At 51.7% G+C, this 18,088-nt stretch overlaps 36 non-coding genes across 36 annotated transcripts; 5 read left to right on the plus strand and 31 right to left on the minus strand.

Annotated features, from left to right (window-relative positions):
• The first annotated feature begins 122 nt into the window (after positions 1-122).
• Positions 123-194, plus strand: trnag-ucc (transfer RNA glycine (anticodon UCC)). Its single transcript has one exon. It is a non-coding gene; the product is annotated as a tRNA-Gly (tRNA).
• Positions 195-283: 89 nt separating this feature from the next.
• trnad-guc (transfer RNA aspartic acid (anticodon GUC)) lies at positions 284-355 on the minus strand. Its single transcript has one exon. It is a non-coding gene; the product is annotated as a tRNA-Asp (tRNA).
• A 209-nt stretch (positions 356-564) lies between these two features.
• On the minus strand, positions 565-637 carry trnav-cac (transfer RNA valine (anticodon CAC)). Its single transcript has one exon. It is a non-coding gene; the product is annotated as a tRNA-Val (tRNA).
• A 614-nt stretch (positions 638-1,251) lies between these two features.
• On the minus strand, positions 1,252-1,323 carry trnad-guc (transfer RNA aspartic acid (anticodon GUC)). Its single transcript has one exon. It is a non-coding gene; the product is annotated as a tRNA-Asp (tRNA).
• Positions 1,324-1,532: 209 nt separating this feature from the next.
• Positions 1,533-1,605, minus strand: trnav-cac (transfer RNA valine (anticodon CAC)). Its single transcript has one exon. It is a non-coding gene; the product is annotated as a tRNA-Val (tRNA).
• A 614-nt stretch (positions 1,606-2,219) lies between these two features.
• trnad-guc (transfer RNA aspartic acid (anticodon GUC)) lies at positions 2,220-2,291 on the minus strand. Its single transcript has one exon. It is a non-coding gene; the product is annotated as a tRNA-Asp (tRNA).
• Positions 2,292-2,500: 209 nt separating this feature from the next.
• trnav-cac (transfer RNA valine (anticodon CAC)) lies at positions 2,501-2,573 on the minus strand. The gene has a single exon. It is a non-coding gene; the product is annotated as a tRNA-Val (tRNA).
• A 453-nt stretch (positions 2,574-3,026) lies between these two features.
• On the plus strand, positions 3,027-3,098 carry trnag-ucc (transfer RNA glycine (anticodon UCC)). The gene has a single exon. It is a non-coding gene; the product is annotated as a tRNA-Gly (tRNA).
• Positions 3,099-3,187: 89 nt separating this feature from the next.
• Positions 3,188-3,259, minus strand: trnad-guc (transfer RNA aspartic acid (anticodon GUC)). Its single transcript has one exon. It is a non-coding gene; the product is annotated as a tRNA-Asp (tRNA).
• A 209-nt stretch (positions 3,260-3,468) lies between these two features.
• Positions 3,469-3,541, minus strand: trnav-cac (transfer RNA valine (anticodon CAC)). The gene has a single exon. It is a non-coding gene; the product is annotated as a tRNA-Val (tRNA).
• A 614-nt stretch (positions 3,542-4,155) lies between these two features.
• trnad-guc (transfer RNA aspartic acid (anticodon GUC)) lies at positions 4,156-4,227 on the minus strand. The gene has a single exon. It is a non-coding gene; the product is annotated as a tRNA-Asp (tRNA).
• A 209-nt stretch (positions 4,228-4,436) lies between these two features.
• On the minus strand, positions 4,437-4,509 carry trnav-cac (transfer RNA valine (anticodon CAC)). Its single transcript has one exon. It is a non-coding gene; the product is annotated as a tRNA-Val (tRNA).
• A 614-nt stretch (positions 4,510-5,123) lies between these two features.
• trnad-guc (transfer RNA aspartic acid (anticodon GUC)) lies at positions 5,124-5,195 on the minus strand. Its single transcript has one exon. It is a non-coding gene; the product is annotated as a tRNA-Asp (tRNA).
• Positions 5,196-5,404: 209 nt separating this feature from the next.
• On the minus strand, positions 5,405-5,477 carry trnav-cac (transfer RNA valine (anticodon CAC)). The gene has a single exon. It is a non-coding gene; the product is annotated as a tRNA-Val (tRNA).
• Positions 5,478-6,091: 614 nt separating this feature from the next.
• Positions 6,092-6,163, minus strand: trnad-guc (transfer RNA aspartic acid (anticodon GUC)). Its single transcript has one exon. It is a non-coding gene; the product is annotated as a tRNA-Asp (tRNA).
• A 209-nt stretch (positions 6,164-6,372) lies between these two features.
• Positions 6,373-6,445, minus strand: trnav-cac (transfer RNA valine (anticodon CAC)). Its single transcript has one exon. It is a non-coding gene; the product is annotated as a tRNA-Val (tRNA).
• Positions 6,446-7,059: 614 nt separating this feature from the next.
• Positions 7,060-7,131, minus strand: trnad-guc (transfer RNA aspartic acid (anticodon GUC)). Its single transcript has one exon. It is a non-coding gene; the product is annotated as a tRNA-Asp (tRNA).
• Positions 7,132-7,340: 209 nt separating this feature from the next.
• Positions 7,341-7,413, minus strand: trnav-cac (transfer RNA valine (anticodon CAC)). Its single transcript has one exon. It is a non-coding gene; the product is annotated as a tRNA-Val (tRNA).
• Positions 7,414-7,866: 453 nt separating this feature from the next.
• Positions 7,867-7,938, plus strand: trnag-ucc (transfer RNA glycine (anticodon UCC)). The gene has a single exon. It is a non-coding gene; the product is annotated as a tRNA-Gly (tRNA).
• An 89-nt stretch (positions 7,939-8,027) lies between these two features.
• On the minus strand, positions 8,028-8,099 carry trnad-guc (transfer RNA aspartic acid (anticodon GUC)). Its single transcript has one exon. It is a non-coding gene; the product is annotated as a tRNA-Asp (tRNA).
• Positions 8,100-8,996: 897 nt separating this feature from the next.
• Positions 8,997-9,068, minus strand: trnad-guc (transfer RNA aspartic acid (anticodon GUC)). The gene has a single exon. It is a non-coding gene; the product is annotated as a tRNA-Asp (tRNA).
• Positions 9,069-9,277: 209 nt separating this feature from the next.
• On the minus strand, positions 9,278-9,350 carry trnav-cac (transfer RNA valine (anticodon CAC)). Its single transcript has one exon. It is a non-coding gene; the product is annotated as a tRNA-Val (tRNA).
• A 614-nt stretch (positions 9,351-9,964) lies between these two features.
• trnad-guc (transfer RNA aspartic acid (anticodon GUC)) lies at positions 9,965-10,036 on the minus strand. Its single transcript has one exon. It is a non-coding gene; the product is annotated as a tRNA-Asp (tRNA).
• Positions 10,037-10,245: 209 nt separating this feature from the next.
• trnav-cac (transfer RNA valine (anticodon CAC)) lies at positions 10,246-10,318 on the minus strand. The gene has a single exon. It is a non-coding gene; the product is annotated as a tRNA-Val (tRNA).
• Positions 10,319-10,932: 614 nt separating this feature from the next.
• On the minus strand, positions 10,933-11,004 carry trnad-guc (transfer RNA aspartic acid (anticodon GUC)). The gene has a single exon. It is a non-coding gene; the product is annotated as a tRNA-Asp (tRNA).
• A 209-nt stretch (positions 11,005-11,213) lies between these two features.
• Positions 11,214-11,286, minus strand: trnav-cac (transfer RNA valine (anticodon CAC)). The gene has a single exon. It is a non-coding gene; the product is annotated as a tRNA-Val (tRNA).
• Positions 11,287-11,900: 614 nt separating this feature from the next.
• Positions 11,901-11,972, minus strand: trnad-guc (transfer RNA aspartic acid (anticodon GUC)). Its single transcript has one exon. It is a non-coding gene; the product is annotated as a tRNA-Asp (tRNA).
• Positions 11,973-12,181: 209 nt separating this feature from the next.
• Positions 12,182-12,254, minus strand: trnav-cac (transfer RNA valine (anticodon CAC)). The gene has a single exon. It is a non-coding gene; the product is annotated as a tRNA-Val (tRNA).
• A 453-nt stretch (positions 12,255-12,707) lies between these two features.
• Positions 12,708-12,779, plus strand: trnag-ucc (transfer RNA glycine (anticodon UCC)). Its single transcript has one exon. It is a non-coding gene; the product is annotated as a tRNA-Gly (tRNA).
• An 89-nt stretch (positions 12,780-12,868) lies between these two features.
• trnad-guc (transfer RNA aspartic acid (anticodon GUC)) lies at positions 12,869-12,940 on the minus strand. Its single transcript has one exon. It is a non-coding gene; the product is annotated as a tRNA-Asp (tRNA).
• A 209-nt stretch (positions 12,941-13,149) lies between these two features.
• Positions 13,150-13,222, minus strand: trnav-cac (transfer RNA valine (anticodon CAC)). Its single transcript has one exon. It is a non-coding gene; the product is annotated as a tRNA-Val (tRNA).
• A 1,421-nt stretch (positions 13,223-14,643) lies between these two features.
• On the plus strand, positions 14,644-14,715 carry trnag-ucc (transfer RNA glycine (anticodon UCC)). The gene has a single exon. It is a non-coding gene; the product is annotated as a tRNA-Gly (tRNA).
• An 89-nt stretch (positions 14,716-14,804) lies between these two features.
• trnad-guc (transfer RNA aspartic acid (anticodon GUC)) lies at positions 14,805-14,876 on the minus strand. Its single transcript has one exon. It is a non-coding gene; the product is annotated as a tRNA-Asp (tRNA).
• Positions 14,877-16,973: 2,097 nt separating this feature from the next.
• On the minus strand, positions 16,974-17,046 carry trnav-cac (transfer RNA valine (anticodon CAC)). The gene has a single exon. It is a non-coding gene; the product is annotated as a tRNA-Val (tRNA).
• Positions 17,047-17,660: 614 nt separating this feature from the next.
• Positions 17,661-17,732, minus strand: trnad-guc (transfer RNA aspartic acid (anticodon GUC)). The gene has a single exon. It is a non-coding gene; the product is annotated as a tRNA-Asp (tRNA).
• Positions 17,733-17,941: 209 nt separating this feature from the next.
• Positions 17,942-18,014, minus strand: trnav-cac (transfer RNA valine (anticodon CAC)). Its single transcript has one exon. It is a non-coding gene; the product is annotated as a tRNA-Val (tRNA).
• Positions 18,015-18,088: the final 74 nt, after the last annotated feature.

Consider the following 18,088-nt stretch of genomic DNA (forward strand, 5'->3'; position numbering starts at 1 on the left):
CTTCGACATTACGGAGAACCCAAACAGCCTGGAGGGGCAGCCACGGCTTAACGCGGATCATAATAGGACTTCAAGCAATGACGTTCGTGCAAACGGCCTACGTCCAGCTTCCGCCCGCTGTGGCGTTGGTGGTATAGTGGTGAGCATAGCTGCCTTCCAAGCAGTTGACCCGGGTTCGATTCCCGGCCAACGCATTCACTTTAAAACACGTTTCTCCAACAGCTGACACGGTTTGCGAAGCGAATTGTTTTGCAAATCTACATAGCGCAAGAAAATCACCTTTCTCCCCGTCGGGGAATCGAACCCCGGTCTTCCGCGTGACAGGCGGAGATACTGTCCACTATACTAACGAGGACGACTGCGCAGGGCCAGTGGGGCTGTGGGAGAACCACCACTACGAAAGCATGGACGACACTTTGAACGAATTCCTTTAGGCTGCACTTAGTCCTGTTTTTTTTCTTTTGATATCAGCTAAAATTGGCCAAATCCTAAGACCTTGAAAATAAAAGCCACAGAGGTCAAGACGAGGATTAAACGGCTAGCAAAGAGAAGAGACGCGCCTTGTGTTTCTGCCCGGCATCGATCCGGGGACCTTTCGCGTGTGAGGCGAACGTGATAACCACTACACTACAGAAACCAGCCGCTGAGCAAACAGACAGTCTCCCGTTCGGCTCATGGTGGACAGTCACATGGCACTTCGACATTCCGGAGAACCCAAACAGACTGGAGGGGCAGCCGCATTGCTTTTATTTGGAAAATAAAAGCCACACAAGTCAAGACAAGGATTAAACAGGTAGCAAAGAGAAGAGACGCTAATCCTGGCTTTAGTAAGCCTTGCGTTTCCGCCCGGCATCGATCCGGGGACCTTTCGCGTGTTAGGCAAACGTGATAACCACTACACTACAGAAACCAGCCGCTGGCCAAACAGACAGTCTGCCGTTCGGGTCATGGTGGACAGTGACATGGCACTTCGACATTACGGAGAACCCAAACAGCCTGGAGGGGCAGCCACGGCTTAACGCGGATCATAATAGGACTTCAAGCAATGACGTTCGTGCAAACGGCCTACGTCCAGCTTCCGCCCGCTGTGGCGTTGGTGGTATAGTGGTGAGCATAGCTGCCTTCCAAGCAGTTGACCCGGGTTCGATTGCCGGCCAACGCATTCACTTTAAAACACGTTTCTCCAACAGCTGCCACGGTTTGCGAAGCGAATTGTTTTGCAAATCTACATAGCGCAAGAAAATCACCTTTCTCCCCGTCGGGGAATCGAACCCCGGTCTTCCGCGTGACAGGCGGAGATACTGTCCACTATACTAACGAGGACGACTGCGCAGGGCCAGTGGGGCTGTGGGAGAACCACCACTACGAAAGCATGGACGACACTTTGAACGAATTCCTTTAGGCTGCACTTAGTCCTGTTTTTTTTCTTTTGATATCAGCTAAAATTGGCCAAATCCTAAGACCTTGAAAATAAAAGCCACAGAGGTCAAGACGAGGATTAAACGGCTAGCAAAGAGAAGAGACGCGCCTTGTGTTTCTGCCCGGCATCGATCCGGGGACCTTTCGCGTGTGAGGCGAACGTGATAACCACTACACTACAGAAACCAGCCGCTGAGCAAACAGACAGTCTCCCGTTCGGCTCATGGTGGACAGTCACATGGCACTTCGACATTCCGGAGAACCCAAACAGACTGGAGGGGCAGCCGCATTGCTTTTATTTGGAAAATAAAAGCCACACAAGTCAAGACAAGGATTAAACAGGTAGCAAAGAGAAGAGACGCTAATCCTGGCTTTAGTAAGCCTTGCGTTTCCGCCCGGCATCGATCCGGGGACCTTTCGCGTGTTAGGCAAACGTGATAACCACTACACTACAGAAACCAGCCGCTGGCCAAACAGACAGTCTGCCGTTCGGGTCATGGTGGACAGTGACATGGCACTTCGACATTACGGAGAACCCAAACAGCCTGGAGGGGCAGCCACGGCTTAACGCGGATCATAATAGGACTTCAAGCAATGACGTTCGTGCAAACGGCCTACGTCCAGCTTCCGCCCGCTGTGGCGTTGGTGGTATAGTGGTGAGCATAGCTGCCTTCCAAGCAGTTGACCCGGGTTCGATTGCCGGCCAACGCATTCACTTTAAAACACGTTTCTCCAACAGCTGCCACGGTTTGCGAAGCGAATTGTTTTGCAAATCTACATAGCGCAAGAAAATCACCTTTCTCCCCGTCGGGGAATCGAACCCCGGTCTTCCGCGTGACAGGCGGAGATACTGTCCACTATACTAACGAGGACGACTGCGCAGGGCCAGTGGGGCTGTGGGAGAACCACCACTACGAAAGCATGGACGACACTTTGAACGAATTCCTTTAGGCTGCACTTAGTCCTGTTTTTTTTCTTTTGATATCAGCTAAAATTGGCCAAATCCTAAGACCTTGAAAATAAAAGCCACAGAGGTCAAGACGAGGATTAAACGGCTAGCAAAGAGAAGAGACGCGCCTTGTGTTTCTGCCCGGCATCGATCCGGGGACCTTTCGCGTGTGAGGCGAACGTGATAACCACTACACTACAGAAACCAGCCGCTGAGCAAACAGACAGTCTCCCGTTCGGCTCATGGTGGACAGTCACATGGCACTTCGACATTCCGGAGAACCCAAACAGACTGGAGGGGCAGCCGCATTGCTTTTATTTGGAAAATAAAAGCCACACAAGTCAAGACGAGGATTAAACAGGTAGCAAAGAGAAGAGACGCTAATCCTGGCTTTAGTAAGCCTTGCGTTTCCGCCCGGCATCGATCCGGGGACCTTTCGCGTGTTAGGCAAACGTGATAACCACTACACTACAGAAACCAGCCGCTGGCCAAACAGACAGTCTGCCGTTCGGGTCATGGTGGACAGTGACATGGCACTTCGACATTACGGAGAACCCAAACAGCCTGGAGGGGCAGCCACGGCTTAACGCGGATCATAATAGGACTTCAAGCAATGACGTTCGTGCAAACGGCCTAGGTCCAGCTTCAGCCCGCTGTGGCGTTGGTGGTATAGTGGTGAGCATAGCTGCCTTCCAAGCAGTTGACCCGGGTTCGATTCCCGGCCAACGCATTCACTTTAAAACACGTTTCTCCAACAGCTGACACGGTTTGCGAAGCGAATTGTTTTGCAAATCTACATAGCGCAAGAAAATCACCTTTCTCCCCGTCGGGGAATCGAACCCCGGTCTTCCGCGTGACAGGCGGAGATACTGTCCACTATACTAACGAGGACGACTGCGCAGGGCCAGTGGGGCTGTGGGAGAACCACCACTACGAAAGCATGGACGACACTTTGAACGAATTCCTTTAGGCTGCACTTAGTCCTGTTTTTTTTCTTTTGATATCAGCTAAAATTGGCCAAATCCTAAGACCTTGAAAATAAAAGCCACAGAGGTCAAGACGAGGATTAAACGGCTAGCAAAGAGAAGAGACGCGCCTTGTGTTTCTGCCCGGCATCGATCCGGGGACCTTTCGCGTGTGAGGCGAACGTGATAACCACTACACTACAGAAACCAGCCGCTGAGCAAACAGACAGTCTCCCATTCGGCTCATGGTGGACAGTCACATGGCACTTCGACATTCCGGAGAACCCAAACAGACTGGAGGGGCAGCCGCATTGCTTTTATTTGGAAAATAAAAGCCACACAAGTCAAGACGAGGATTAAACAGGTAGCAAAGAGAAGAGACGCTAATCCTGGCTTTAGTAAGCCTTGCGTTTCCGCCCGGCATCGATCCGGGGACCTTTCGCGTGTTAGGCAAACGTGATAACCACTACACTACAGAAACCAGCCGCTGGCCAAACAGACAGTCTGCCGTTCGGGTCATGGTGGACAGTGACATGGCACTTCGACATTACGGAGAACCCAAACAGCCTGGAGGGGCAGCCACGGCTTAACGCGGATCATAATAGGACTTCAAGCAATGACGTTCGTGCAAACGGCCTAGGTCCAGCTTCCGCCCGCTGTGGCGTTGGTGGTATAGTGGTGAGCATAGCTGCCTTCCAAGCAGTTGACCCGGGTTCGATTGCCGGCCAACGCATTCACTTTAAAACACGTTTCTCCAACAGCTGCCACGGTTTGCGAAGCGAATTGTTTTGCAAATCTACATAGCGCAAGAAAATCACCTTTCTCCCCGTCGGGGAATCGAACCCCGGTCTTCCGCGTGACAGGCGGAGATACTGTCCACTATACTAACGAGGATGACTGCGCAGGGCCAGTGGGGCTGTGGGAGAACCACCACTACGAAAGCATGGACGACACTTTGAACGAATTCCTTTAGGCTGCACTTAGTCCTGTTTTTTTTCTTTTGATATCAGCTAAAATTGGCCAAATCCTAAGACCTTGAAAATAAAAGCCACAGAGGTCAAGATGAGGATTAAACAGCTAGCAAAGAGAAGAGACGCGCCTTGTGTTTCTGCCCGGCATCGATCCGGGGACCTTTCGCGTGTGAGGCGAACGTGATAACCACTACACTACAGAAACCAGCCGCTGAGCAAACAGACAGTCTCCCGTTCGGCTCATGGTGGACAATCACATGGCACTTCGACATTCCGGAGAACCCAAACAGACTGGAGGGGCAGCCGCATTGCTTTTATTTGGAAAATAAAAGCCACACAAGTCAAGACGAGGATTAAACAGGTAGCAAAGAGAAGAGACGCTAATCCTGGCTTTAGTAAGCCTTGCGTTTCCGCCCGGCATCGATCCGGGGACCTTTCGCGTGTTAGGCAAACGTGATAACCACTACACTACAGAAACCAGCCGCTGGCCAAACAGACAGTCTGCCGTTCGGGTCATGGTGGACAGTGACATGGCACTTCGACATTACGGAGAACCCAAACAGCCTGGAGGGGCAGCCACGGCTTAACGCGGATCATAATAGGACTTCAAGCAATGACGTTCGTGCAAACGGCCTAGGTCCAGCTTCCGCCCGCTGTGGCGTTGGTGGTATAGTGGTGAGCATAGCTGCCTTCCAAGCAGTTGACCCGGGTTCGATTGCCGGCCAACGCATTCACTTTAAAACACGTTTCTCCAACAGCTGCCACGGTTTGCGAAGCGAATTGTTTTGCAAATCTACATAGCGCAAGAAAATCACCTTTCTCCCCGTCGGGGAATCGAACCCCGGTCTTCCGCGTGACAGGCGGAGATACTGTCCACTATACTAACGAGGACGACTGCGCAGGGCCAGTGGGGCTGTGGGAGAACCACCACTACGAAAGCATGGACGACACTTTGAACGAATTCCTTTAGGCTGCACTTAGTCCTGTTTTTTTTCTTTTGATATCAGCTAAAATTGGCCAAATCCTAAGACCTTGAAAATAAAAGCCACAGAGGTCAAGATGAGGATTAAACGGCTAGCAAAGAGAAGAGACGCGCCTTGTGTTTCTGCCCGGCATCGATCCGGGGACCTTTCGCGTGTGAGGCGAACGTGATAACCACTACACTACAGAAACCAGCCGCTGAGCAAACAGACAGTCTCCCGTTCGGCTCATGGTGGACAGTCACATGGCACTTCGACATTCCGGAGAACCCAAACAGACTGGAGGGGCAGCCGCATTGCTTTTATTTGGAAAATAAAAGCCACACAAGTCAAGACGAGGATTAAACAGGTAGCAAAGAGAAGAGACGCTAATCCTGGCTTTAGTAAGCCTTGCGTTTCCGCCCGGCATCGATCCGGGGACCTTTCGCGTGTTAGGCAAACGTGATAACCACTACACTACAGAAACCAGCCGCTGGCCAAACAGACAGTCTGCCGTTCGGGTCATGGTGGACAGTGACATGGCACTTCGACATTACGGAGAACCCAAACAGCCTGGAGGGGCAGCCACGGCTTAACGCGGATCATAATAGGACTTCAAGCAATGACGTTCGTGCAAACGGCCTAGGTCCAGCTTCCGCCCGCTGTGGCGTTGGTGGTATAGTGGTGAGCATAGCTGCCTTCCAAGCAGTTGACCCGGGTTCGATTGCCGGCCAACGCATTCACTTTAAAACACGTTTCTCCAACAGCTGCCACGGTTTGCGAAGCGAATTGTTTTGCAAATCTACATAGCGCAAGAAAATCACCTTTCTCCCCGTCGGGGAATCGAACCCCGGTCTTCCGCGTGACAGGCGGAGATACTGTCCACTATACTAACGAGGACGACTGCGCAGGGCCAGTGGGGCTGTGGGAGAACCACCACTACGAAAGCATGGACGACACTTTGAACGAATTCCTTTAGGCTGCACTTAGTCCTGTTTTTTTTCTTTTGATATCAGCTAAAATTGGCCAAATCCTAAGACCTTGAAAATAAAAGCCACAGAGGTCAAGATGAGGATTAAACGGCTAGCAAAGAGAAGAGACGCGCCTTGTGTTTCTGCCCGGCATCGATCCGGGGACCTTTCGCGTGTGAGGCGAACGTGATAACCACTACACTACAGAAACCAGCCGCTGAGCAAACAGACAGTCTCCCGTTCGGCTCATGGTGGACAGTCACATGGCACTTCGACATTCCGGAGAACCCAAACAGACTGGAGGGGCAGCCGCATTGCTTTTATTTGGAAAATAAAAGCCACACAAGTCAAGACGAGGATTAAACAGGTAGCAAAGAGAAGAGACGCTAATCCTGGCTTTAGTAAGCCTTGCGTTTCCGCCCGGCATCGATCCGGGGACCTTTCGCGTGTTAGGCAAACGTGATAACCACTACACTACAGAAACCAGCCGCTGGCCAAACAGACAGTCTGCCGTTCGGGTCATGGTGGACAGTGACATGGCACTTCGACATTACGGAGAACCCAAACAGCCTGGAGGGGCAGCCACGGCTTAACGCGGATCATAATAGGACTTCAAGCAATGACGTTCGTGCAAACGGCCTAGGTCCAGCTTCAGCCCGCTGTGGCGTTGGTGGTATAGTGGTGAGCATAGCTGCCTTCCAAGCAGTTGACCCGGGTTCGATTGCCGGCCAACGCATTCACTTTAAAACACGTTTCTCCAACAGCTGCCACGGTTTGCGAAGCGAATTGTTTTGCAAATCTACATAGCGCAAGAAAATCACCTTTCTCCCCGTCGGGGAATCGAACCCCGGTCTTCCGCGTGACAGGCGGAGATACTGTCCACTATACTAACGAGGACGACTGCGCAGGGCCAGTGGGGCTGTGGGAGAACCACCACTACGAAAGCATGGACGACACTTTGAACGAATTCCTTTAGGCTGCACTTAGTCCTGTTTTTTTTCTTTTGATATCAGCTAAAATTGGCCAAATCCTAAGACCTTGAAAATAAAAGCCACAGAGGTCAAGACGAGGATTAAACGGCTAGCAAAGAGAAGAGACGCGCCTTGTGTTTCTGCCCGGCATCGATCCGGGGACCTTTCGCGTGTGAGGCGAACGTGATAACCACTACACTACAGAAACCAGCCGCTGAGCAAACAGACAGTCTCCCGTTCGGCTCATGGTGGACAGTCACATGGCACTTCGACATTCCGGAGAACCCAAACAGACTGGAGGGGCAGCCGCATTGCTTTTATTTGGAAAATAAAAGCCACACAAGTCAAGACGAGGATTAAACAGGTAGCAAAGAGAAGAGACGCTAATCCTGGCTTTAGTAAGCCTTGCGTTTCCGCCCGGCATCGATCCGGGGACCTTTCGCGTGTTAGGCAAACGTGATAACCACTACACTACAGAAACCAGCCGCTGGCCAAACAGACAGTCTGCCGTTCGGGTCATGGTGGACAGTGACATGGCACTTCGACATTACGGAGAACCCAAACAGCCTGGAGGGGCAGCCACGGCTTAACGCGGATCATAATAGGACTTCAAGCAATGACGTTCGTGCAAACGGCCTAGGTCCAGCTTCAGCCCGCTGTGGCGTTGGTGGTATAGTGGTGAGCATAGCTGCCTTCCAAGCAGTTGACCCGGGTTCGATTCCCGGCCAACGCATTCACTTTAAAACACGTTTCTCCAACAGCTGACACGGTTTGCGAAGCGAATTGTTTTGCAAATCTACATAGCGCAAGAAAATCACCTTTCTCCCCGTCGGGGAATCGAACCCCGGTCTTCCGCGTGACAGGCGGAGATACTGTCCACTATACTAACGAGGACGACTGCGCAGGGCCAGTGGGGCTGTGGGAGAACCACCACTACGAAAGCATGGACGACACTTTGAACGAATTCCTTTAGGCTGCACTTAGTCCTGTTTTTTTTCTTTTGATATCAGCTAAAATTGGCCAAATCCTAAGACCTTGAAAATAAAAGCCACAGAGGTCAAGACGAGGATTAAACGGCTAGCAAAGAGAAGAGACGCGCCTTGTGTTTCTGCCCGGCATCGATCCGGGGACCTTTCGCGTGTGAGGCGAACGTGATAACCACTACACTACACTAAACCAGCCGCTGAGCAAACAGACAGTCTCCCATTCGGCTCATGGTGGACAGTCACATGGCACTTCGACATTCCGGAGAACCCAAACAGACTGGAGGGGCAGCCGCATTGCTTTTATTTGGAAAATAAAAGCCACACAAGTCAAGACGAGGATTAAACAGGTAGCAAAGAGAAGAGACGCTAATCCTGGCTTTAGTAAGCCTTGCGTTTCCGCCCGGCATCGATCCGGGGACCTTTCGCGTGTTAGGCAAACGTGATAACCACTACACTACAGAATCCAGCCGCTGGCCAAACAGACAGTCTGCCGTTCGGGTCATGGTGGACAGTGACATGGCACTTCGACATTACGGAGAACCCAAACAGCCTGGAGGGGCAGCCACGGCTTAACGCGGATCATAATAGGACTTCAAGCAATGACGTTCGTGCAAACGGCCTAGGTCCAGCTTCAGCCCGCTGTGGCGTTGGTGGTATAGTGGTGAGCATAGCTGCCTTCCAAGCAGTTGACCCGGGTTCGATTGCCGGCCAACGCATTCACTTTAAAACACGTTTCTCCAACAGCTGCCACGGTTTGCGAAGCGAATTGTTTTGCAAATCTACATAGCGCAAGAAAATCACCTTTCTCCCCGTCGGGGAATCGAACCCCGGTCTTCCGCGTGACAGGCGGAGATACTGTCCACTATACTAACGAGGACGACTGCGCAGGGCCAGTGGGGCTGTGGGAGAACCACCACTACGAAAGCATGGACGACACTTTGAACGAATTCCTTTAGGCTGCACTTAGTCCTGTTTTTTTTCTTTTGATATCAGCTAAAATTGGCCAAATCCTAAGACCTTGAAAATAAAAGCCACAGAGGTCAAGACGAGGATTAAACGGCTAGCAAAGAGAAGAGACGCGCCTTGTGTTTCTGCCCGGCATCGATCCGGGGACCTTTCGCGTGTGAGGCGAACGTGATAACCACTACACTACAGAAACCAGCTGCTGAGCAAACAGACAGTCTCCCATTCGGCTCATGGTGGACAGTCACATGGCACTTCGACATTCCGGAGAACCCAAACAGACTGGAGGGGCAGCCGCATTGCTTTTATTTGGAAAATAAAAGCCACACAAGTCAAGACGAGGATTAAACAGGTAGCAAAGAGAAGAGACGCTAATCCTGGCTTTAGTAAGCCTTGCGTTTCCGCCCGGCATCGATCCGGGGACCTTTCGCGTGTTAGGCAAACGTGATAACCACTACACTACAGAAACCAGCTGCTGGCCAAACAGACAGTCTGCCGTTCGGGTCATGGTGGACAGTGACATGGCACTTCGATATTACGGAGAACCCAAACAGCCTGGAGGGGCAGCCACGGCTTAACGCGGATCATAATAGGACTTCAAGCAATGACGTTCGTGCAAACGGCCTAGGTCCAGCTTCCGCCCGCTGTGGCGTTGGTGGTATAGTGGTGAGCATAGCTGCCTTCCAAGCAGTTGACCCGGGTTCGATTGCCGGCCAATGCATTCACTTTAAAACACGTTTCTCCAACAGCTGCCACGGTTTGCGAAGCGAATTGTTTTGCAAATCTACATAGCGCAAGAAAATCACCTTTCTCCCCGTCGGGGAATCGAACCCCGGTCTTCCGCGTGACAGGCGGAGATACTGTCCACTATACTAACGAGGACGACTGCGCAGGGCCAGTGGGGCTGTGGGAGAACCACCACTACGAAAGCATGGACGACACTTTGAACGAATTCCTTTAGGCTGCACTTAGTCCTGTTTTTTTTCTTTTGATATCAGCTAAAATTGGCCAAATCCTAAGACCTTGAAAATAAAAGCCACAGAGGTCAAGACGAGGATTAAACGGCTAGCAAAGAGAAGAGACGCGCCTTGTGTTTCTGCCCGGCATCGATCCGGGGACCTTTCGCGTGTGAGGCGAACGTGATAACCACTACACTACAGAAACCAGCCGCTGAGCAAACAGACAGTCTCCCATTCGGCTCATGGTGGACAGTCACATGGCACTTCGACATTCCGGAGAACCCAAACAGACTGGAGGGGCAGCCGCATTGCTTTTATTTGGAAAATAAAAGCCACACAAGTCAAGACGAGGATTAAACAGGTAGCAAAGAGAAGAGACGCTAATCCTGGCTTTAGTAAGCCTTGCGTTTCCGCCCGGCATCGATCCGGGGACCTTTCGCGTGTTAGGCAAACGTGATTACCACTACACTACAGAAACCAGCTGCTGGCCAAACAGACAGTCTGCCGTTCGGGTCATGGTGGACAGTGACATGGCACTTCGATATTACGGAGAACCCAAACAGCCTGGAGGGGCAGCCACGGCTTAACGCGGATCATAATAGGACTTCAAGCAATGACGTTCGTGCAAACGGCCTAGGTCCAGCTTCAGCCCGCTGTGGCGTTGGTGGTATAGTGGTGAGCATAGCTGCCTTCCAAGCAGTTGACCCGGGTTCGATTGCCGGCCAACGCATTCACTTTAAAACACGTTTCTCCAACAGCTGCCACGGTTTGCGAAGCGAATTGTTTTGCAAATCTACATAGCGCAAGAAAATCACCTTTCTCCCCGTCGGGGAATCGAACCCCGGTCTTCCGCGTGACAGGCGGAGATACTGTCCACTATACTAACGAGGACGACTGCGCAGGGCCAGTGGGGCTGTGGGAGAACCACCACTACGAAAGCATGGACGACACTTTGAACGAATTCCTTTAGGCTGCACTTAGTCCTGTTTTTTTTCTTTTGATATCAGCTAAAATTGGCCAAATCCTAAGACCTTGAAAATAAAAGCCACAGAGGTCAAGACGAGGATTAAACGGCTAGCAAAGAGAAGAGACGCGCCTTGTGTTTCTGCCCGGCATCGATCCGGGGACCTTTCGCGTGTGAGGCGAACGTGATAACCACTACACTACAGAAACCAGCCGCTGAGCAAACAGACAGTCTCCCATTCGGCTCATGGTGGACAGTCACATGGCACTTCGACATTCCGGAGAACCCAAACAGACTGGAGGGGCAGCCGCATTGCTTTTATTTGGAAAATAAAAGCCACACAAGTCAAGACGAGGATTAAACAGGTAGCAAAGAGAAGAGACGCTAATCCTGGCTTTAGTAAGCCTTGCGTTTCCGCCCGGCATCGATCCGGGGACCTTTCGCGTGTTAGGCAAACGTGATAACAACTACACTACAGAAACCAGCCGCTGGCCAAACAGACAGTCTGCCGTTCGGGTCATGGTGGACAGTGACATGGCACTTCGACATTACGGAGAACCCAAACAGCCTGGAGGGGCAGCCACGGCTTAACGCGGATCATAATAGGACTTCAAGCAATGACGTTCGTGCAAACGGCCTAGGTCCAGCTTCCGCCCGCTGTGGCGTTGGTGGTATAGTGGTGAGCATAGCTGCCTTCCAAGCAGTTGACCCGGGTTCGATTGCCGGCCAATGCATTCACTTTAAAACACGTTTCTCCAACAGCTGCCACGGTTTGCGAAGCGAATTGTTTTGCAAATCTACATAGCGCAAGAAAATCACCTTTCTCCCCGTCGGGGAATCGAACCCCGGTCTTCCGCGTGACAGGCGGAGATACTGTCCACTATACTAACGAGGACGACTGCGCAGGGCCAGTGGGGCTGTGGGAGAACCACCACTACGAAAGCATGGACGACACTTTGAACGAATTCCTTTAGGCTGCACTTAGTCCTGTTTTTTTTCTTTTGATATCAGCTAAAATTGGCCAAATCCTAAGACCTTGAAAATAAAAGCCACAGAGGTCAAGACGAGGATTAAACGGCTAGCAAAGAGAAGAGACGCGCCTTGTGTTTCTGCCCGGCATCGATCCGGGGACCTTTCGCGTGTGAGGCGAACGTGATAACCACTACACTACAGAAACCAGCCGCTGAGCAAACAGACAGTCTCCCGTTCGGCTCATGGTGGACAGTCACATGGCACTTCGACATTCCGGAGAACCCAAACAGACTGGAGGGGCAGCCGCATTGCTTTTATTTGGAAAATAAAAGCCACACAAGTCAAGACGAGGATTAAACAGGTAGCAAAGAGAAGAGACGCTAATCCTGGCTTTAGTAAGCCTTGCGTTTCCGCCCGGCATCGATCCGGGGACCTTTCGCGTGTTAGGCAAACGTGATAACCACTACACTACAGAAACCAGCCGCTGGCCAAACAGACAGTCTGCCGTTCGGGTCATGGTGGACAGTGACATGGCACTTCGACATTACGGAGAACCCAAACAGCCTGGAGGGGCAGCCACGGCTTAACGCGGATCATAATAGGACTTCAAGCAATGACGTTCGTGCAAACGGCCTAGGTCCAGCTTCAGCCCGCTGTGGCGTTGGTGGTATAGTGGTGAGCATAGCTGCCTTCCAAGCAGTTGACCCGGGTTCGATTCCCGGCCAACGCATTCACTTTAAAACACGTTTCTCCAACAGCTGACACGGTTTGCGAAGCGAATTGTTTTGCAAATCTACATAGCGCAAGAAAATCACCTTTCTCCCCGTCGGGGAATCGAACCCCGGTCTTCCGCGTGACAGGCGGAGATACTGTCCACTATACTAACGAGGACGACTGCGCAGGGCCAGTGGGGCTGTGGGAGAACCACCACTACGAAAGCATGGACGACACTTTGAACGAATTGCTTTAGGCTGCACTTAGTCCTGTTTTTTTTCTTTTGATATCAGCTAAAATTGGCCAAATCCTAAGACCTTGAAAATAAAAGCCACAGAGGTCAAGACGAGGATTAAACGGCTAGCAAAGAGAAGAGACGCGCCTTGTGTTTCTGCCCGGCATCGATCCGGGGACCTTTCGCGTGTGAGGCGAACGTGATAACCACTACACTACAGAAACCAGCCGCTGAGCAAACAGACAGTCTCCCATTCGGCTCATGGTGGACAGTCACATGGCACTTCGACATTCCGGAGAACCCAAACAGACTGGAGGGGCAGCCGCATTGCTTTTATTTGGAAAATAAAAGCCACACAAGTCAAGACGAGGATTAAACAGGTAGCAAAGAGAAGAGACGCTAATCCTGGCTTTAGTAAGCCTTGCGTTTCCGCCCGGCATCGATCCGGGGACCTTTCGCGTGTTAGGCAAACGTGATTACCACTACACTACAGAAACCAGCTGCTGGCCAAACAGACAGTCTGCCGTTCGGGTCATGGTGGACAGTGACATGGCACTTCGATATTACGGAGAACCCAAACAGCCTGGAGGGGCAGCCACGGCTTAACGCGGATCATAATAGGACTTCAAGCAATGACGTTCGTGCAAACGGCCTAGGTCCAGCTTCAGCCCGCTGTGGCGTTGGTGGTATAGTGGTGAGCATAGCTGCCTTCCAAGCAGTTGACCCGGGTTCGATTGCCGGCCAACGCATTCACTTTAAAACACGTTTCTCCAACAGCTGCCACGGTTTGCGAAGCGAATTGTTTTGCAAATCTACATAGCGCAAGAAAATCACCTTTCTACCCGTCGGGGAATCGAACCCCGGTCATCCACGTGACAGGCGGAGATACTGTCCACTACACTAACGAGGACGACTGCGCAGGGCCAGTGGGGCTGTGGGAGAACCACCACTACGAAAGCATGGACGACACTTTGAACGAATTCCTTTAGGCTGCACTTAGTCCTGTTTTTTTTCTTTTGATATCAGCTAAAATTGGCCAAATCCTAAGACCTTGAAAATAAAAGCCACAGAGGTCAAGACGAGGATTAAACGGCTAGCAAAGAGAAGAGACGCGCCTTGTGTTTCTGCCCGGCATCGATCCGGGGACCTATCGCGTGTGAGGCGAACGTGATAACCACTACACTACAGAAACCAGCCGCTGAGCAAACAGACAGTCTCCCGTTCGGCTCATGGTGGACAGTCGCATGGCACTTCGACATTCCGGAGAACCCAAACAGACTGGAGGGGCAGCCGCATTGCTTTTATTTGGAAAATAAAAGCCACACAAGTCAAGACGAGGATTAAACAGGTAGCAAAGAGAAGAGACGCTAATCCTGGCTTTAGTAAGCCTTGCGTTTCCGCCCGGCATCGATCCGGGGACCTTTCGCGTGTTAGGTAAACGTGATAACCACTACACTACAGAAACCACCCGCTGGCCAAACAGACAGTCTGCCGTTCGGGTCATGGTGGACAGTGACATGGCACTTCGACATTACGGAGAACCCAAACAGCCTGGAGGGGCAGCCACGGCTTGACGCGGATCATAATAGGACTTCAAGCAATGACGTTCGTGCAAACGGCCTAGGTCCAGCTTCCGCCCGCTGTGGCGTTGGTGGTATAGTGGTGAGCATAGCTGCCTTCCAAGCAGTTGACCCGGGTTCGATTCCCGGCCAACGCATTCACTTTAAAACACGTTTCTCCAACAGCTGCCACGCTTTGCGAAGCGAATTGTTTTGCAAATCTACATAGCGCAAGATAATCACCTTTCTCCCCGTCGGGGAATCGAACCCCGGTCTTCCGCGTGACAGGCGGAGATACTGTCCACTATACTAACGAGGACGACTGCGCAGGGCCAGTGGGGCTGTGGGAGAACCACCACTACGAAAGCATGGACGACACTTTGAACGAATTCCTTTAGGCTGCACTTAGTCCTGTTTTTTTTCTTTTGATATCAGCTAAAATTGGCCAAATCCTAAGACCTTGAAAATAAAAGCCACAGAGGTCAAGACGAGGATTAAACGGCTAGCAAAGAGAAGAGACGCGCCTTGTGTTTCTGCCCGGCATCGATCCGGGGACCTTTTGCGTGTGAGGCGAACGTGATAACCACTACACTACAGAAACCAGCCGCTGAGCAAACAGACAGTCTCCCGTTCGGCTCATGGTGGACAGTCACATGGCACTTCGACATTCCGGAGAACCCAAACAGACTGGAGGGGCAGCCGCATTGCTTTTATTTGGAAAATAAAAGCCACACAAGTCAAGACGAGGATTAAACAGGTAGCAAAGAGAAGAGACGCTAATCCTGGCTTTAGTAAGCCTTGCGTTTCCGCCCGGCATCGATCCGGGGACCTTTCGCGTGTTAGGCAAACGTGATAACCACTACACTACAGAAACCAGCTGCTGGCCAAACAGACAGTCTGCCATTCGGGTCATGGTGGACAGTGACATGGCACTTCGATATTACGGAGAACCCAAACAGCCTGGAGGGGCAGCCACGGCTTAACGCGGATCATAATAGGACTTCAAGCAATGACGTTCGTGCAAACGGCCTAGGTCCAGCTTCAGCCCGCTGTGGCGTTGGTGGTATAGTGGTGAGCATAGCTGCCTTCCAAGCAGTTGACCCGGGTTCGATTGCCGGCCAACGCATTCACTTTAAAACACGTTTCTCCAACAGCTGCCACGGTTTGCGAAGCGAATTGTTTTGCAAATCTACATAGCGCAAGAAAATCACCTTTCTACCCGTCGGGGAATCGAACCCCGGTCATCCACGTGACAGGCGGAGATACTGTCCACTATACTAACGAGGACGACTGCGCAGGGCCAGTGGGGCTGTGGGAGAACCACCACTACGAAAGCATGGACGACACTTTGAACGAATTCCTTTAGGCTGCACTTAGTCCTGTTTTTTTTCTTTTGATATCAGCTAAAATTGGCCAAATCCTAAGACCTTGAAAATAAAAGCCACAGAGGTCAAGACGAGGATTAAACGGCTAGCAAAGAGAAGAGACGCGCCTTGTGTTTCTGCCCGGCATCGATCCGGGGACCTTTCGCGTGTGAGGCGAACGTGATAACCAATACACTACAGAAACCAGCCGCTGAGCAAACAGACAGTCTCCCGTTCGGCTCATGGTGGACAGTCACATGGCACTTCGACATTCCGGAGAACCCAAACAGACTGGAGGGGCAGCCGCATTGCTTTTATTTGGAAAATAAAAGCCACACAAGTCAAGACGAGGATTAAACAGGTAGCAAAGAGAAGAGACGCTAATCCTGGCTTTAGTAAGCCTTGCGTTTCCGCTCGGCATCGATCCGGGGACCTTTCGCGTGTTAGGCAAACGTGATAACCACTACACTACAGAAACCAGCTGCTGGCCAAACAGACAGTCTGCCGTTCGGGTCATGGTGGACAGTGACATGGCACTTCGATATTACGGAGAACCCAAACAGCCTGGAGGGGCAGCCACGGCTTAACGCGGATCATAATAGGACTTCAAGCAATGACGTTCGTGCAAACGGCCTAGGTCCAGCTTCAGCCCGCTGTGGCGTTGGTGGTATAGTGGTGAGCATAGCTGCCTTCCAAGCAGTTGACCCGGGTTCGATTGCCGGCCAACGCATTCACTTTAAAACACGTTTCTCCAACAGCTGCCACGGTTTGCGAAGCGAATTGTTTTGCAAATCTACATAGCGCAAGAAAATCACCTTTCTACCCGTCGGGGAATCGAACCCCGGTCATCCACGTGACAGGCGGAGATACTGTCCACTACACTAACGAGGACGACTGCGCAGGGCCAGTGGGGCTGTGGGAGAACCACCACTACGAAAGCATGGACGACACTTTGAACGAATTCCTTTAGGCTGCACTTAGACCTTGAAAATAAAAGCCACAGAGGTCAAGACGAGGATTAAACGGCTAGCAAAGAGAAGAGACGCGCCTTGTGTTTCTGCCCGGCATCGATCCGGGGACCTTTCGCGTGTGAGGCGAACGTGATAACCACTACACTACAGAAACCAGCCGCTGAGCAAACAGACAGTCTCCCGTTCGGCTCATGGTGGACAGTCACATGGCACTTCGACATTCCGGAGAACCCAAACAGACTGGAGGGGCAGCCGCATTGCTTTTATTTGGAAAATAAAAGCCACACAAGTCAAGACGAGGATTAAACAGGTAGCAAAGAGAAGAGACGCTAATCCTGGCTTTAGTAAGCCTTGCGTTTCCGCCCGGCATCGATCCGGGGACCTTTCGCGTGTTAGGCAAACGTGATAACCACTACACTACAGAAACCAGCCGCTGGCCAAACAGACAGTCTGCCGTTCGGGTCATGGTGGACAGTGACATGGCACTTCGACATTACGGAGAACCCAAACAGCCTGGAGGGGCAGCCACGGCTTAACGCGGATCATAATAGGACTTCAAGCAATGACGTTCGTGCAAACGGCCTAGGTCCAGCTTCCGCCCGCTGTGGCGTTGGTGGTATAGTGGTGAGCATAGCTGCCTTCCAAGCAGTTGACCCGGGTTCGATTGCCGGCCAACGCATTCACTTTAAAACACGTTTCTCCAACAGCTGCCACGGTTTGCGAAGCGAATTGTTTTGCAAATCTACATAGCGCAAGAAAATCACCTTTCTCCCCGTCGGGGAATCGAACCCCGGTCTTCCGCGTGACAGGCGGAGATACTGTCCACTATACTAACGAGGACGACTGCACAGGGCCAGTGGGGCTGTGGGAGAACCACCACTACGAAAGCATGGACGACACTTTGAACGAATTCCTTTAGGCTGCACTTAGTCCTGTTTTTTTTCTTTTGATATCAGCTAAAATTGGCCAAATCCTAAGACCTTGAAAATAAAAGCCACAGAGGTCAAGACGAGGATTAAACGGCTAGCAAAGAGAAGAGACGCGCCTTGTGTTTCTGCCCGGCATCGATCCGGGGACCTTTCGCGTGTGAGGCGAACGTGATAACCACTACACTACAGAAACCAGCCGCTGAGCAAACAGACAGTCTCCCGTTCGGCTCATGGTGGACAGTCACATGGCACTTCGACATTCCGGAG

Source organism: Hoplias malabaricus, chromosome 15 (assembly GCF_029633855.1).
Source record: "Hoplias malabaricus isolate fHopMal1 chromosome 15, fHopMal1.hap1, whole genome shotgun sequence".
NCBI classification, from domain to species: domain Eukaryota; kingdom Metazoa; phylum Chordata; class Actinopteri; order Characiformes; family Erythrinidae; genus Hoplias; species Hoplias malabaricus.